Raw genomic sequence first — 12,625 nt, forward strand, 5'->3', positions numbered from 1 at the left:
TAACCCTATTTCCCACACAATTTCCTAGTTTTAGCCCTGATTGTTCACCATGCTAATATGGTGGCACCTTGTTCTATAACCCTGTTTACCTTGCACCACCAAATTTTAGCTGTAACTGTCCATCATTCCAGCATAGTGCCTTGCTGTTTTTCCTCCCTGTTGAAGAAATTAGATTGGAGGGATCTGTGTTTTTTACATAATGGCTGTCCTGGTGCTGTCATGTATGTTGTGTGCCTTCAAGTCATTTCCAATTTATGGCGACCATAAGATGAACCTATCATGGGGTTTTCTTGGCAAGATTTCTTCAGAAGAGGTTTGCCATTGCCTCCCCATGATGAGGCTGAGAGCATATGACTTGTCCAAGGTCACCCAGTGGGTTGTGTGGCCAAGCTGGGAGTCGAACCTAGGTCTTCAGAGGCATAGAACAACACCCAAGCTACTACACTATGTTACAAGAGCATAAATGTTGCTGCATTCAGACTAAGTGAGTCTTAGTTTGTCTAAGTTTGTCTTAGTTTGTGGCCATGTGGGAATTAAATCCTGGTCTCCAGTTATAGTTGGCAATGCTTATACCACTACAGCTGGCTTTCTGCTGCTGTCATACTGTCCTTATTTTGTGTTTCTTCTCTCTTGCACCAGTGGAGTCACTGGGGAATACAAGGCAGGGAAAGGATGGGGTTTGTTGGGGGACTAGTATTATCCTTAAAAATTGTTGATAGGGACTCACATGACAACCAGAGCATAAAAATTCTTCCATTTGGATGCAAGTAATTTGAAGCATTATGGGCTATGAAAAAATGTTATTTTGGATATAAGCAAAATAAAGTAAAATTGACACCATTTGTATTTTCCTTATATTACTAAATTAAATTTCAGAGTCTTCCCTATAAAACTGCCCCCCAGTATTATTGTCCTATAACTCTGTGAAGTTACCTGAAAGAGTTCTCCTTCAGTGTGCTATATGATAGGGATCTGTACCTTCACTCAGTAAGGCTGACGCATAAATTGTTCCTGCATGAGTCATGAACCAGTGTCCACTCAAGTATCAGCAATAGGCCTTGTTTCACCTTTTATTTCACCATCTTGACATACAGGTCATTTGTTTATATGTTTTACTTCCTTTGACTCTGATAGCTTGAACTCTTGATTGAGCTCTTAAAAGATCTGAAGGCATCTGAGTTGAATAACAAAAATACAATATATAAATTTCACAAAAACACTTAAGCTATCAATAAAATATATGATAAAATGGACTACACACAGAAAAATAGGTATGACTTCTTCATCCATCTGCAAATAAAAATGGTTACAGCATTTCAAAAGGAGGAATATTCCATATAGTGGGCACCGCAGTTACTTCTGAATTGACTACAGGGGGAACACCTAGAGCATTTGACATCATCAGAAAGAAGTCCCTAGATGACCTTCAAGACAAATTGAGTTTATAATGTAGAAAGTGGTCTCAGGTATACACTCCTAATGACACAGACTGAACAAGTGATAACAGATAATTCCTTTTCCTGAAAAATGTGCAGTCATCTCAAAAGCTTCATTTAGCCACTTTTGGGGGCTAATACATGTTTTGAAAACAAAATCAGACTGCACAAAATCTATTTTATTGAAATAAAGGGGCTGAGCAGATGGGCACATGCTTTCCTGGCCCGGATCCCAACCTGAATAGGTCCCTATGCCATGGACCCCTTATGTTATGGGGCAAGCACTCATATTGATATCAGAGGTGGTGGGGGTGGTGGGGCTTCTCACTAGCCGCAACAGAGGAGTAAGGTAAGGGATGCATAGGCTGTGCTGCATGGGGGTTGCTGTGGGGTTTCAGAGAAACTCTGTGGCAAATGGCAGGTCGTATTGACCCACATTAAGGCTCCTTTGCCCCAGGATTGGGCCAGATCCACTGGATCTGCATCAGCCTGTCAGATCAGGGCCTGATCCCAGCCTGGGGCTTATGTCAAATGGAATAATGCAAGGCCAGGGGAAACATGGGCCTTTTGGCTCATGCGGAGAGTGCCATAGTTATAATCCTGTAATTCACTTTAGGCATACTTATGTTTCCTTCCCAGAAGGCATGGTTTTAATTAATGCAATGACATGTCCACAGTCTCCAATATTCTATAGATGAGAATTAGGAAACGTGTGGCCAAGAAATATCAGAGTGTGATCAGAAGTTATTAATGAGGAGGAACACACAAGCTATGAGAGGCTACAGCAGTTTGATTTCATATGAACTTTCTGGCAAGGGGCAGATTCCACCCTCTCAGTCCTCCAATTGATGCAAAGTACTTTTGCACTTTGAACTCAATTTTCAGCAACTGACATAAGCCAAGGACAAAGTAGTAAAGTGAAAGGAGGAGGGAGAAACCAGGATATTTTAAAAACAGCTGAAAAAGTGGGATGACAGAGGATCAATCAGGAATGTCTCTGCTAAATTGGAACAGCTGGCAGGTATGTATGTCAGATGAATGAATATCACTGCACAGAATATTATTGTCATTTTCATTTTATTACTGGTTTTTAATTTATATATTGTTTTTTAAATTGCATTACATGTTTTAGCTATATTTTTAAAACCATGTAGCAGCATTTAATGAGTTTTAGAATAATTAAAAAAGATGTTGAAAACCATGCTCTTTCTATGCACTGTTTTTAAAATATTTTATTTTCTGATTTGCTCTAACTTTAAAAAAAATTCCTGAACATAATTTGGACAATCACATACAGATAAACAAGGAGCATTGTCCAAAATAAATAATAGTTTTTTTAAGTTATGGAGAACCTGAAAATGCCTGCTTAAATTATATGTATCCTCCTTCCCCATCCTAGTAGAATGGTAATGTGGAAAATATATTTATATTTCCAGTTGTGCTCACATTACAGAAAATTAGAATTTAACAAGCCATATAGAAATGATCCAAAGCAAAAAGGAAAACCTAGAGATGTTTTAGAGTTAAGCAGAACCTATTTCACCTGAGCTGGTGCAGTTTTCTCTGCCCTCATCCTGCCAGAACATAACCTATTTTCTAGACCAAAGCTAGAAATAATAATTGTTAAGTCTAATATTGCAACAGCTCAATTACCAACAAAATGTTAGAACATGCAGAGCATATGACTTTAAGAATCACCTTTTTTCCACACTTGCTTTTAAAAAACAACATCTTGCTTGCTGAAAAGATTTAAAGGTCTCAAATGGCAGCCCACATTATTTTGCCTTCTGCACTGCCTATTAACGATATTGCAACAGTGTGGATTTTAGATGTGGGACGTTATCAGACAAGGGAAATTGGAAGTATAATCCAATGGCAATCCGAACGCAATCATGGGGTTTCACGTTATTGCGTGAGAGGTGATCACACGCAATTTCGGGCAATGGCAAGCTATTTTCGGGCAATGGGGAGTCAGTTCAAATGCAATTCGAATTCAAGTAAATTCGCTGAACTAGAGAATCCACGTGAATGCATTCTGGCCCCTTTCTTTTCATTCAAAATTAAGAGAAATTCCTCCCGTGCGATAAACTCCGTGGTCTTACAGCCATTAGGGCTACCTCTGCTTTTTAGAACCTGAAGTGACCAACTTGTCACTACAGATTTCCTCTATGCTACATCCTCTTTATTTCCTTTCACCGAAATCCACTTCCTTACCATTTTTTGCGTCACCTTGGCTACTTCACTTGCTATATTGTCTGAGCAATGGTATAACTTTGTGTTTCCAGACAAGTCCTTGGAGATTACCACAATGAGGCACAATTTCTTTAATGTGATTACAACAGTAGCAGTAACACTATAAAAACATTTATTTCTGCTTTACCGTCCAATAACACAACAGCCCTTGTTTTGTGCTGAACGTTTCCAGCCTGTTTTCTCAACAATGCAAATGACCCCAACCTCCACCCCACCTTTTTCTTGCTTTGTGCATAGGTTTGTTTGTTTTTGTTTCAAAATCTTGCAATGATGACTTTAAACCTGTAATCACAAGATTCTTTCGGAAATTCATTTCTGGTGAGGATTTCAGGATTGTTGAGCTCCACGCTATTTTAATTTTGGAACTGGTGGTTCTGTAGATAGCAACACATTCTTATATCTTGCATCAATGGATTCTGTGAAATGGAAGACTGTCTGGGGAGAACTGTTTACATAAATAAACAAATGAACACCTCACCACATGTGGCGAAACCAGCCTTCTTCACTAAAGCAGAAGATCCATGAAGCAGAGAGAAGTGTCCATGAGACATAGCTCACACCACACCAACCTCACATTAATATTGTTGTAGCACTGAAGTGATCCACACCTCTGAAATCGTGTGAATGCAGCAATATTGACGGTTAATGCTGTGTGTCTCAATGCGAAATTGCACCACAATAAATATATGACAACAGATCAGCAATGGATAAGTGATGACACTGTGAAAAGGGGGCAATCATAGGTTGTAATTCCACTCCAATTCCATCACTAGTGTTTTGTGCGGTAATCTCCTTAGTGTTACCAGTCTAAATATAGGACTTTATCACACAGGAAAAATCAGGGGTTTAAAAAGCGATTATCCCGTGAAAATCATGCAATCACAATTAACATTTTCACATGTAATAAACAGATGTACACTGGCCTAATTCCACATTAATTGTACATGATATACATCACTTTCTTTAACTGTTCACATCAGAGTCAACTTCCATGCGTTCTTGAAATCTTTAAAGAATGCTCTGTCCTATTTTCTCTTTTTACGTTTTTCTTTCTTTCATGCTTGAGATCTTAAAAAACAGATCATAGCACAACAGCAAAGGCTGGTAACGTAGTGGGTCTGGAGATTAACAAAATTAATCCAAGTACATACTAATTCATTACTGCAAAAGCAAAAGAATATGGTGGCATTTTCAAAGAATGGCAAATTTATTATCACATACTAGGATTCACTTTATCAGGAGCATGAAATAATATCCTTATTTGGGATGCATATCTAGATATGGAGGAAGAAAGAAAAGCAAAGTGTGATTAAATGATGATGAAGTGGGAAGAGTATGCTCAAATTCAATTAATGCTGCAGTGCATGAAAAATAAACCCCAGGTGCAAAACACACTGCAGTAAAAATCCAGTTTCAGGCAGTTTTAACTGCCTTTGCTCAATGCTAGGGAATTCTGGGAACTGTAGGTTTATGAGATATTTAGGCCCGTTACAGACGGGCATAAAGTACGGACTGGGTCCGTACTAGGGTTAGAAAGGGGTGTCACTTCCGGACGCCCCTAACCCTAATATGGACCGAGTCCGTACAAAATGGCGGCGCCCGTTCCACACCGGGGCTGCCATTGCTACGTCACCACCGCGCCGCCTCCAAACGAGGCGGCGCGGTTGTGACATACTGGCGCTGCACCAGGAAGCATAGAGCGCCCTTTCTGCGGTGCCAGAAGGCGCTCCGAAATGGACCTCCCTTCGGGATTTGTGTCGCTGGCGCAGCCTTTAGACAGCTGCGCCAGCGACGCAAGGGAAAAAGGGGCCAAGCTGCCCCTTTCTGCTTGTCCCTGCCGCCGTCGGGTGTCCTTGGGGCATGGTGCTTCCCCGCGGCCTGGAAAGTGGCGGATCGGGGCCCCAGAGGCTGCCGTTCTGGCAGCTGAGGCCCTGATCCGGCGGGGAAAGGAGCGCCTACAGGCCGCCCCAAAGGGGCAGTATGTAACACGCCATAGCTTTCTCTTTCAGAGTTCTGGTGCCACAATGAACTACAATTCCCAGGATTCCCTAACACTGAGCCAGGGCAGTTAAAGCGGTCTCAAACTGGATGATTTCTGTAGTGTGCTTTGGACCATAGTTATCATTCACAACATTTGTCCTAACAACCAGTTCTAAGTAACTCATTAGTAATTGGAAACCCTTGTCTTTATGTCTGTCCAAACTGATAAAGCTTTGTTACTTTGTAAGTTATATCGCCTTTGAAAAATAATTTTGTAATACCTTTAATTCTAACAAATAATGGATAGAGACCAAAATCCAATTGCTGATTGCAGCTGGAATAGTCACAGTGAATCAATGGAGTTTTTGCAAGTGTTAATTTATCATTCAGCAATTAATTCGTTGTGTCAGTTCTAGCTGGGACTAGCAAATGACCAGAGTCCTTTAAGATGCCAAGAAAAGATCTCCCTTTTCCTACTTTGTCCCTGGCACTCTCCCTTGCTTTCTTTACTTAAAGAAACATCTGAATAGTCTGGGATACAAAGCAGCCACATGATTTACCATGAACAGCATGCAATATTATTTTCTCCCTTGCAAATGGGGCAAAGAGGAAGGAGCAGGAGAACAGGAAGGCTGAGAGATATTTCTGAGAGATATTATGCTCTTTTCCCAGGCTAGAGTTATTATGTCCATACTGGGTTGGAATGAAAGGACTGCAAAAACCTTGCAGCATGGGTCCAGTACTAATATTCCCACAATGCACATTCTATACATGTCTAGACAAACTAACCCCACTTAGCCTGAATGCAGTGGCATTTATGCTCAGGTAAATGCGTTTGGCTTGAGCGTTGGACTAGGACACTGGCAGTCGAGGGTTCGAATCCTCAGATGGCCATGATGTGATAAAAGATATGATGATCTCTCTCAATGGAGGCCAGGGTTCAAATCCTGCCTCAGCCATGGAAACCCACTGGGTGACCCTGGGCAAGTCACACTCTCTCGGCCTCAAAGGATGGCCATGATCTGACGAAGACAGGATAGCAAGTTCGAGGTGCCTTACGTCCATTAAAACCATATAACACAATAAAAATAAATCCCAACATCCCCTCCCTCCTTAAAACGACTCCCCAATACAACAAAAGCGATCACAAATACAATTAAAATCATTAAAGCCTTGGCAACAAGAGCAGGACGTCGGCCACTGGGTCGTTTTCTTGGGCGAGTCACACTCTCTCAGCCTCAGAGGATGGCCAGGGGCAGGGCAAGCCTCCTCTTTGAAGAAATTTGGCAAGAAACCCCCTTGAAAGGGTCGCCATGAGTCAGAAACGCCTGGAAGGCAGAGAAGAAGAAGAAGAGGCTCCAAGGCCTCCTGGCATAAACAAAGCAATGGGCGGCCCAGTGCTTGGCTGAGAGGCAGGAGGAGACAACAAAGAAAGAGGGAGGCAGCAGGAGGCGGGGAAGGCCAGGCCTGACGGGGCGGGGCTGGGCTGGGAGGGCCTGACTGACAGCCCCGGCGAGGCTGGGTCCCTCTTCCTCGGCCCTGGTTCACTTAATCAGGACGCCCGGGGCGACAACGGAGCCATCCCAAGCAGCTGTGTGAGTAAAGCCGGGACTGAAGCGCGATTAAGCCCCGTGTGGAAGCCTCTCCCAGGCCTTGCTTCGTCTCTCCTCCTCGCCTCCTCCTCTCTTGCCTCACGTCTGCCTTGCTTTCCTCTTTGGCTGCATCCGAACGGAAGAGATGATCCGGTTTGATACCGCTGTAACTGCCATGGCTCAAGGCTATGCTATCCTGGGAAAAGGAATGTGTTGCAGCACCAATGGAGTTAATCCGGTTTGATACCACTGTGGCTGCATCCACTGACCCGGCTTGGCACCAATTCAACGCTTTCTGTCTCAAGGCTCTGGGACCCACAAGAAACTCCAACTCCCAGGTTCCAGAGCCTTGAGCCAGGGCAGTTAAAGCGGTGCCAAACTGGGTTATTTCTCCAGTGTGGAGGCAGACACTAACTACCGTGGCTCAAGGCTATGGAACTGCCCTTCCCAAAAGTTCATAGTCTTGAGCCATGGCACTTACAGCAGTATCAAAACACATCATTGATTTTGGTGCTGCAACAAATTGCCCTTCTCAGAATTCCATAGTCCTCTTGAACCATGGCACTTACAGCATGCTGCATCCCCCAGAATTCCATAGCCTCCTTGAGCCACACAGAATTCTGCATTTCCCAGAATGCCATAGCCTTGAGCCATGCCAGTTACAGCAGTATCAAACCCAATTATTTTTTTTCCTTTGGTGCCACAATAAACTACAATTCCCAGGACTCCCTTGCACTGAGCCAGGGCAGTTAAAGCAGTCTCAAACTGGATTATTTCTGCAATGTGTTTTGGACCATAGATGGGTAGTGCAGGTTTGTACGTGGGTCTCCTCAGTCATGCCAACCCAGTAATATAATAATCCAGTGGTTCTCAACATTATGTTTTGGATTTCAGTTCCCAGAAGCCCCAGACAGCATAACCAATGGACAAGGATTCTGGGTGCTGAAGTCCAAAACCTCTGGAGGACTAAAAGATGTGAAACCCTGTTTTACTCTAACCATTAAGCCACACTGGTTTTCATAGCAATTCCACAGTAATACAGTCTTGAGCGTACCCACTCTCCCTTTCTGCTGTATAACCCCTCTGTTGTCATTTATCCACAGTGTATTTTGTGGTGTACTGCTTTGCACATTGGACTGTGACTCTGGAGACCAGGGTTCGAGTCCCAGCTTGGCCATGAAACCCACTGGGTGACCATGGGAAAGTCCCACTCTCTCAGCCTCAGAGGAAGGCAATGGGAAACCCTCTCTGAAGAAACCTGTCAACCCATGATAGGTTTGCCTTAGGGTCAACGGAAGCCAGAAACAACTTGAAGGCGCACAACAATTTACGTTAGACAGATTTTACTGGGCAAGCAACCACACTGAATATTTCAGATACACGTTATCTTGTGCTTTTTTCCTTTTACTGTTATTTTAAACTGCTGTAGTTGGTCATGTTTGAAACAAATAATACATATCCCTTTTGGGAAAAGTCCAAGCAAGTCTGATATCTAGCGCTGAACACAGTTCAGCCAAGTCTAGCCACTTCTAGGGATGGATGGAGTAGAAATAATGCAGTTTCACACTGATTTTAAGTGTTGCGGCTCCTTCCTATGGAATCCTGAGATTTGTAGTTTTACAAGGTCTTTAGCTTTTTTTCTGCCAAAGAATGCTGGTGCCTCACAAAACTACAAATCCCAGGCTTCTGTAGGATGGAGCCACGGTGGTTAAAATGGTGGCAAACTGAGTTATTTCTGCAGTGTAGATGCACCCTAGGTTTTAGCAATTGCAATAGTTAGTCACCTGTTTACTTCTCTCATTGAAAGTCAAGAAAAGGTTGATTGGTTTCCAATCTGATGGGATAAGAGCTCACAGTGGAGATATTGGTGGTAGATTACAGTGACGCCAGGTCCCTGGACATTTCCAGCCTTTATAAAGGGATAAAATAGCACTCTCTGCCTGAGTTCCTGGAGATCACTGAAAGTCAGAATACACCTTACTGGACTATACAGACAAACAGACTTTGTAGAAGACCTGTGCACCTTATAGCATTAGGTAAGGTCAACTTTAAACCATTATTTAAATATTTTTTCTTGTGCATTTATAAAAATGACAGTGAAATGTTCGACTCGAGGAGGCTAGTTTGTTGAATCAGTGTTGGAATGTTGATGTAGAAAGCCAGATGATGGTTGAGCGAGGGGTGGGTTTTCTCTGTGATTTCCCTCCCAGTATGGTTCTGATCCAGAGACATTTAGGTGCAGCAGCTTGCATTTTCATTCCTGCACACAAGGGTTACTCCATCAAACAGATGGCTGGCACTCCTGGCTTTGGCAGCACTCATCCGCCATTTGGGTGCGGGTGTATTTGGAATTGGCTTCCCACCCAAAACAGATGATTAGAGGGGAGATTGCCAACTATCTGGTGCCAAATTGCCCTCAGTTGCTTAAGAGCTGCTGTTTCCCATCCACCATGACCTCCTACACTGCTGCTTCATGCCCATAAGACCAGTCCTAGAAAGGTGATCTGCTTGTCCTGTGTCCATGCCATTAAAAAAAGTGGCCGAGCTTGCATCTTACTTAAAGGGTTTGGCTTTAAAAACAAAAATGACTTTAAAACAAGGCTTTTTTCACATTTCACATTCTTCCCTAAGACAGAGTTGATTCACTCCTCATTGAAATTCAGAGAATTTGCTGAGGTCCAAAACACACTGCAGAAATAATCCAGTTTGAGACAGCTTTAATTGTTCTGGCTCAGTGGAATCCTGGAAACTGTATTGTGGCATCAGAGCTGTCTGACAGAGAAAGCTAAATGTCTCATCGCATTCCCAGAATTCCCAGGCATTGAGCCAGGGCAGTTAAAGCAGTCTCAAACTGGATTATTTCTGGAGTGTGTTTTGGGCCTCAGCTTTTTACAGTTCAGTGTTCTACTGTGCTCAACTAATGATATGTCATATATTTTAATAAATCTCACTGGACAAAGCCCTACCTCAAATAGGAGTCTTATGTTGTATAATTGGAGACAGTATGCTACAATCTTTTAGTTAGATTCGTAAAGGTTACTAGCACTAGCCTCCCAACTGGTGTCTCTGATTGGAGGCAGGGGTCAGTACAAGTACTGATTCCAAGTCAGTTAATTTGGGTTGTAAATCCTATGTAAAATAAGGGGAGGGGGATCCAAAGGGGATTGTGAGGCATATATGGGGAAACTTAAAATGAATTTTGTTGCTGTTGTTGTGTGCCTTCAATTTGTTTCAGACTTATGGTGATCCTAAAGCAAACTTATCACAAGGTTTTCTTGGCAAGTTTCTTTAGAGAGGGGTTGCTATTGTCATCCTCTAAGGCTGAGAGAGTGTGATTTGTCCAAGGTCACATTGTGGGTTTCCATGGTTGAACCATTATTTGAACTCTGGTCTCCATTGAGAGATATCCTTCATCGTATCTTCATCACATCAGGAATTCTAACTTGTCAGTAATAGAATAAAAATAAATGCTTCCAAATCCGTGAATGCCCAGCATTGCCTTAGAAGAGGGCTGCTTCCCTCCCTTGTATTTTGTATTGTACACAGAGGAAGGCAGGCATCTTCTGAGGAGGCGCCTGCTGTTGTAACACATGTGAGTAGTTCCTCTAAAAATATTTTTTCTTCGAGACTATGGCATCATGCATGTGAAGATTTCATTGTTCAGTCCATTAAAGTTCATATGATTCATCAGTGAAGGGTTCTTTAAATCTTTGCTGAATGTAATTCCTCATCAAAGAATAAGCTAAGGAGCTACTGATGAGAATTCACTATGTACAGTATTTCTCTATATGACACATAGTAAGGGGGTGTGTGGTAATAGAAAAAGAGGTATAAATGTAGGAACAGAAAGATATAGGAGCTGTTTTGAAAGACACAATTCAGCTTGTAGAGAACAGACAATCATTTCACTCTGAGGTTACATTCTCAGGATCAATTTATCCCACTGACATATCAGTTGAGAAGTATATCTCTGTTTTAACAATAAGAGATACGTGGGTGGGAGGAATTAAAGTCTCTCATTTATTTCTCTGTGGTCTGTTGCCCAAACAGGGTAACATATCAAGCAATGTCTCATGGGGGAATAGGCTCAGTTCCCCTCACAGTTTCCCTTCATGAACGCTTCTCAATAGCAAAAGAAAAATCAGCACCATCCTATGTAAATTGAGCCTCAGTAAGATGGTAAACTATTGCAAGAAGTATGCCAAATGGAAGGGGAAGGGTGTTCACATGATTGAGAATACATCTACACTGCAGAATTAATACAGTCTGGCATTGCTTTAATTGCCATGACTCAGTGCTGTGGAATTTTGGGATTTGTCATTTTGTGAGATATTTAGCCTTTTCTGTCAGAGAGCTCTGGTGGCACTACAGACTACAAAACCCCAGGATTCCATACATTGGAGCCATGACAGTGAAAGTGGTGTCAAACGGCCTTAATTCTGCAGTGTGGCATCAGCTTGAGTTTTGGACCACACATCCAAAGGTGCATCTACTACTACTACTACTACTACTATTATTGTTATATTTATTTTTGTCCTTCTTTCCCCAAAATTGGGACTCAAAGCAGCTTACAGTTTAAAAGAACAATACAGTTAATAATAATAATAATAATTTACATTACTCACTGAAAGAATAAAATGCAGTTTAAAAAATATTAAAGCGCTTAAAAACAGTACAATTAAAACACTAAAATACTCCCATCCCATTCTTTAAAGACGTTCTGTTTTAAAAATTTTCTGAATAAAAATGTCTTAGCCTGTTGATGGAAGGACAACAAGGAGGGGACCATTTTGGTCTCCCTGGGAAGGGAGTTCCAAAGTCAAGGGACAGTGACTAAGAAGACCCTCTCTCGTGTCCCCCACCAACCATGCTTGCGATGGTGGTAGGACAGAGAGAAGAGCCTCTCCTGATGATCTCAGAGACCAGGCCAGCTCATAAGAGAGATATGGGTCCAAAACACACTGCAGAAATAATCCAGTTTGAGACTGCTTGAACTGCCCTGGCTCAGTACTAAGGATATTGTGGCACCAGAGCTCTCTGACAGAGAAGGCTAAATGTATCACAAAACAACAGTTCCCAGAATTCCCTAGCCTTGAGCCAGGGCAGTAAACATGGTCTCAAAGCGGATTATTTCTGCAGTGTATTTTGGACCATAGTCTTCCAAAAAGCCTGGACCTCAGTCATGCAGAACTGTAGAAATAATGCAGTTTGACACCACTTTCACTGCCATGGCTCTGTCCTAAAGAATCTTATGATTTGCAGTTTGTGAGGCACCCACACACTTTGTAAAACTACAAATCCCAGGATTCCATAGAATGAAGCTAGGGGAACAGTTTTTGACTCTGTTGGCCCACCATGAACTGC

This window comes from Sceloporus occidentalis, unplaced genomic scaffold (assembly GCF_023333645.1).
Source record: "Sceloporus occidentalis isolate IW3139 unplaced genomic scaffold, rSceOcc1.0.p SCAF_7, whole genome shotgun sequence".
Classification (NCBI taxonomy): Eukaryota; Metazoa; Chordata; class Lepidosauria; order Squamata; family Phrynosomatidae; genus Sceloporus; species Sceloporus occidentalis.